The sequence below is a fragment of the Macrotis lagotis genome, chromosome 6, assembly GCF_037893015.1.
Source record: "Macrotis lagotis isolate mMagLag1 chromosome 6, bilby.v1.9.chrom.fasta, whole genome shotgun sequence".
Lineage (NCBI taxonomy): Eukaryota > Metazoa > Chordata > Mammalia > Peramelemorphia > Peramelidae > Macrotis > Macrotis lagotis.
The window spans coordinates 146,846,965-146,852,681 of record NC_133663.1 but is presented as its reverse complement, the minus strand read 5'-3'; the positions used below and the strand labels follow the sequence as shown (position 1 = coordinate 146,852,681).

General features: G+C 38.2%; 1 pseudogene; it reads right to left on the bottom strand.

The window, feature by feature from the left end:
* Positions 1-652: 652 nt before the first annotated feature.
* On the bottom strand, positions 653-1,135 carry LOC141491880 (sorting nexin-12-like; annotated as a pseudogene).
* Between the last annotated feature and the right edge of the window lie 4,582 nt (positions 1,136-5,717).

The window sequence follows — 5,717 nt, the reverse complement described above, 5'->3', positions numbered from 1 at the left end:
GGGGCCTTGAGAGGGGTAGAAAGACAAGGGGAAGCCCTCTGCTTCCCCAGAAGTTTCTTGAGACTCTGACGCAGCTAAGTATGATGAACCCAGCAAATCCCCCAACCTGGATGCTTGGCTTCTGGGTGGATGACTGCCCCAGACATCAACCTAAGAGGCATGAAGGGAATCAAGAAAATGTAGACCTAAGGAAGGAATAGAGCAAACTGGGAGAGCCCATGAGAGTCGCCCATCCCACAACAGGGTAAAAGGAAGGTTCCATGCAGGTGGAAGGGGCAGAGTTGCTTCCTGCTCAGAGTTCCACGTTAAACTTTTGAGTAGGGAACCTCACTCAGACTCACAGCATCTCTGACCTGTTTGGCCATTGAAGCACCCTTGTTGCCCAAGAGGAAGCCCAAGCAGGTGCCTCTTAGTCCAATTCCTGAACCCCTCCCCCGAAAAGCCCAGGACCTCTGCCCGCAGCTTCCCACCTCTCCTTAGAGAGGAGGATCTTAGAAGAGTGCCCACAAAATGGCCAAGTGCCAGAGAGAACGATGGCAGACAGTCAGGCCAGAGGATGACAGCCACTGCAGATCAAGAGAGAGAGGGGTTTAGTGTAAAAATCAGTGTCATTTGGCCAGGACAGCACAAGGCAGGTGGGCAGAGGGCTTTCCTATTGGCGCACCTTCCCAGGGACCTAGTTCCTGTGGATTGTCTCCTCCTGCAGGAACATATGCAGGCAGCGCTCGTTCTGAGCCAAAGGATGCCCCGCGATTTTGTTAATAATCTGTTCGAGGCCCTGCCTCCTCGATGAAAGAGTCTTCGAAAATGCCTTCATCTCCTCGGAAGGGGAGCTGCCGCTTCAAGGCCTTCCCGGGTAGTGGGGGTACCACAATCTTACTGTCCCGCTCCAGTTCATTCTTTAGCCACTCAAAGTCACTGTAGCGTTGCCGAACACATGACTCCTTCAGCTTGAAGATAGGTAGGTTTGTCCGCATCCGGACCTCCTAGGTGGTAAAGTGCGCTCGGCCATGCCCACCCTCTGCGGGTTGAAGATGTTGATCTCCTGGAAGTTGCTGGGCAGCCCTTAGGTGTCCATCAGGTCCTGAGGCTTCGAGTTCAGGAGCCGAGTGTCCGCCACCGCCGCATCCGACATCTTTCCTAAAGAACTGAAAATTGAGGGGATGTCTGTTAATTGGGGATTGCCTGACCAAACTGTGGTATGTGTGTGACAGAAGACTATTGTTCTATAAAAAAAATCACGAGGGATGGAATTTCAGAAACGCCTGGAAAGATTTGCATGAATTGATGCTGAGTGAGATGAGCAGAATCAGAAGAACATTATACATCTTAAAAACAACATGGGGTGATAATCCACCAGGATGAACTTGCTTATTCAATCAGTGCAATAATCAGGGGTAATTTTAGGGAATTTGTTGAGAGAACGAACTGCTGAGTTTAAAGATTATTATCCTCAATTTTATGAATTATGTAATTTTGCTATCTCATGTATTTTTTCTACCTTTTTGATCTGTTTATTCTCTCTCTACACATGCAATTTGGATTTATGCATATCATGGGAGCAAATGTAAAGTACAAATGAGGGGAACATAGGATGGAGATTAACACAGAATTAATAATCATAACTGTGAATGTGAAGGGGATGACTTTCCCATAAAACAGGAGCAGATTACGGAGTGGGTAAAAACCAGAATACTGCAATATGTTGTTTATTGGAAACAGTGAGATATAATCAGGGCTAGAGGTAAAATGCAGGTGCAGAATATAGTATGTTTCAACTGAAATAATAAAAAGTATAAAAAAAGAGCAGGAGTAGAAATCTTGATCTAATTAGATTTAATAAAAAAGGACAAGGTAGGAAACTATATCTTCCTAAAAGGTACCATGGACAATGGCTTAATATCAATACAAACATATATGCACCAAGAGGTATTACATCAAAATTCTTAGAAGAGAAGTTAAATAAGTTGCAGGAAGTCATAGACAGCAAAACTATAACTGGTGGGGACCTGAACCTTCCTCAATCAGAATTAGTATTTCCCACATTTTCATGCTTGTTTTTGTGCTCATTGCTGTAGATGTTTTTTTACTAGCATTTCTATTTTTTTCCCACTTGCTGTCTTTGTGATCATTGTTTTGCATTTGTTACCTGTAGGTGAGGTTACATTTTGCCACATTTTGCCCAGAAATGGCTCAAAAAAAGACTTTTGTACAATGTTGAATTCAAGTCAAAAGTGATCTAGTTTGCAAAAGGAATGGCAATCATGATGCTGAACATAAGTTTTGTCTTCCTCCAACTGAGAAAACAATCTGAGAGTGACTATTGGAAGAAGAAACCCTACTAAAAAATGACATGAGAAGGCCATGAGAAGCAAGGCAGCAAATTAGCCTGATTTAGAGAGGGAATTGAAGATATGGATTGAAGAGCAAAGGGTCATTGGAATTCCTGTGTCCATAAAGATGGTTCAGCATGAGACAAGAATTACTGATGAAAAAGAAATTACTAATTTCAAAGGAGGACACAATTGGTGCTTCATGTTCATGAAATGGAATGGATTAAGCATGTATACACCCTCCAGACTTGCTCAGGGAGTGCTTGTGGTCAACCACAGACCAGAGCACATGCAGGAAAGCAGTCAGCGCCTCTCCTAAGACAGTTATTCTTCATCAAACATGGATAAAGACAAGCTAATGGATGGGAATTTTGACAGTGATGAGGAGTTGTAGGATTTTATGATGAATAAAACCTGAATTCAATAACATATAATACATTTTCTTCAGATTTCAGATGCTAAAATTAAAGTGTATCTTATATATGGTAAATCTAGTCACAACTTAAACACAAAAAAATGAAGGAGGTGAATAGAATTTTAGAAAAGTTAGATATGATAGACCTCTGGAGAAAATCGATTGGGGATAGAATGAAATACAACCTTTTCTAAATGGTATATAAGACATGTACCCAACATGACCAATGTGAGCATAAAAACTTCACAATGAAATGCAAAAAGGCAGGTACATTAATATTAATTAATCAATTAAATAATTTTTATTTAAATAAGAACTTTGGAGATTGAAGTGGAAAAGTTCTTATGTTTCCTATAGCAGTTGATCATGAGACAGTCAGTCTTGACAGATGAACATCATTTCAAAGTGATAGGTGATGGCCTATGTTGTCCTCAAACCATTAAATGGAAATAAGATTCAGATTCCCAAAACCAGAGTGGCAGAGATGTGTGACACAAAGCATCCAGTGATGTAATGTGACCAATCCTGGAGAATCTGATGGGACCAGGGAAAGATCTGTTTTTCCTTGGGAATGGCAGGGTTGTCCTGAATTAATCTTGCCCTGACAGACTGGTGCCTTGGAAAGCACTGTGGTTCCACCAGCAACCCTGAAACTGAACTCTAGGGAGTGCACTGACATCAGGTCAAGATATCCCAATGATTGGCAAACTGACATTGTCCTAATTTTAAAACTTTTTCCAATCATTTCATATAAGTAGCTTACAACTCAAAGATGAAAGCTTTGAAAGAAAGTACTCATGATTAGCTCATTGACAGACAAGTTAGGATACACCTTATGGTTGCATTCTGTCTCAAATATCACATGTGGATACTTGTCTACCATTGTCAGCATGCTGTGGTGCCACACTGATACAGGAGGTTACGAAGCCATTTATAGTCAAGAGATTCTCACAATTGGCAGACCATCTACAATAGTCCTGCTTTCTATATATCAAACCCTAGGATGGGGAAAATTCAGGTAAAGGCAAGTGAGAAGACTGCCTTGCATAGCTTGCCCCCTGTATAATAAATATAATTATGCAACTGACATCTCTAATCATTTGGTGAGTTGGTGTGATCCTTTTTGATACTGAAAGACTACTAATTGTCATAGTAGATCACAACGCAATAAAGATTGCATTTAATAAAGGACCAAGCAAAGAGAGCCAATAAATGAGTGAATCAAATAACAGTTCATAGAAATAATAATGTCACCCAAAATAATGAAAATAATGAGCCAATATTACAAAAATTTTGGGATACAGCCAAAGTAGTTATTGCAGACAAATTATCTCCCTTAATGCCTAAATGAATAAAATAGAGAAAGAGGAAATCAATGAATTAGACATATTACTAAAAAAGCTAGAAAAAATAAAAAAATAGATATCCCCTAATTACATACCAATTTAGAAATACTGAAAATCAAAGAATAAATTTTTAAAATAAGACAACTATTGGACTAACATATAAAATGATTTGGACTTAAGAAAAATCAATAAAATAGATAAATCTTTGGTTAATTTGATTAAAAAGAAAGAAAAAAAACAAATTACCAGAAAAGACTAATTTCACCATCATTGATGAGGAAATTAAAATAATATTTCAGAGCTATTGTGCTCAATTGTATGCCAATAAATCTGACAATCAGTGATTGGATGAATGTCTACAAAAATATAAATTGACCAGAATAAAAAAAAATGAAAAAATATTTAAATAATTCCATTTCTGAAAAAAGCATTAGAACAAAAAAAAAATGAATTTCCTAAGAAAAACATCTCTAGAATCAATTGAATTAACAAGTGATTTCTACAAAACATTAAAAAAAATCAATTTCAACCCTATCTAATTATTAGGAAAAAAATAATTAATGAAGATCTTCTATAAGATCCCTTCTATGACAGTCATATGGGACTGAAACTATTAGTGGTGGTGATAGTGGAAGAAGGGGTAGTAATAGTCATCTTGATAATTTGGTCATAGTGTTAGTGTTATTAATAGTAGTAGCAGTAATAGTAGTCGGTTTTTTTTTGTGTGTGTGTTGCTAATTGTTGGGGAGAGGAGGCTGTCTGATCCCTGTATCTCTTCTTTTGCATGTCTTGTTTGCATCCTGCCCTAGGGGCATCACATCCCAGTTCTGTCTGCTGTTCCAGTGATCTTGGGCTCAAACTTTTTCTTCCAAACTGGGGTTGGGATCCCTACTGCTTGCCAACTGTGTTGAGACCTGAGCTCCAACTTTTCTACCTATACTGAGTTGCATTCTCCTTTTACTCACCGGATGCAGACTTTTTGTGAAGTTCCTCCAAGATATCTTGAGTTGAAAAGTGAAGTGGTTTCATTCTTTATCTTTGTGTGTTAGTGTGTGTGTGTGTGTGTGTGTGTGTGTGTGTTCTGTTGCTTTAGTGTCTATTTAGAAGCTATATTTAAAGTTGTTTTGGAAAAAACCCTGGGGGCTTTGTGCAACTATCTTGGCTCCATCCATTGACTTTGTTCCATTGCTCTTTCAGCCTCACTATATTTGGCGAATAATAAAATTTTATACTTTATATTTTCTATTTCTTCAAAGTGAATTTTATATTTGTTCATAGTTTATCCTAATTTAACCTACTTCTTTTAAGGGGTTCTTTCATCCATGGTGATAATAATATATATGTTTGTATTAGTTGTAAATGTCAGGAAAAAAGAACGCCATACCATTGTAATTAGTCTCTCTTTAAGAAGTTAAAAATAAAGAAGTTGATATTCAATTCTATAAGTTTTGTTCGACTCTCTTTCATCTCATTTGAGGATTTTGTGGTAAAAATACTGTTAGGTGTTTGTCATTTCCTTTTATAGCTCATTTTACAAATTAAGAACTAAGGCAAAGGGGTTAAACGGCTTGCCCTTGTTCACACAGCTAGTAAGCTTAGCATGCCAGATTTAAATTCAGGAAA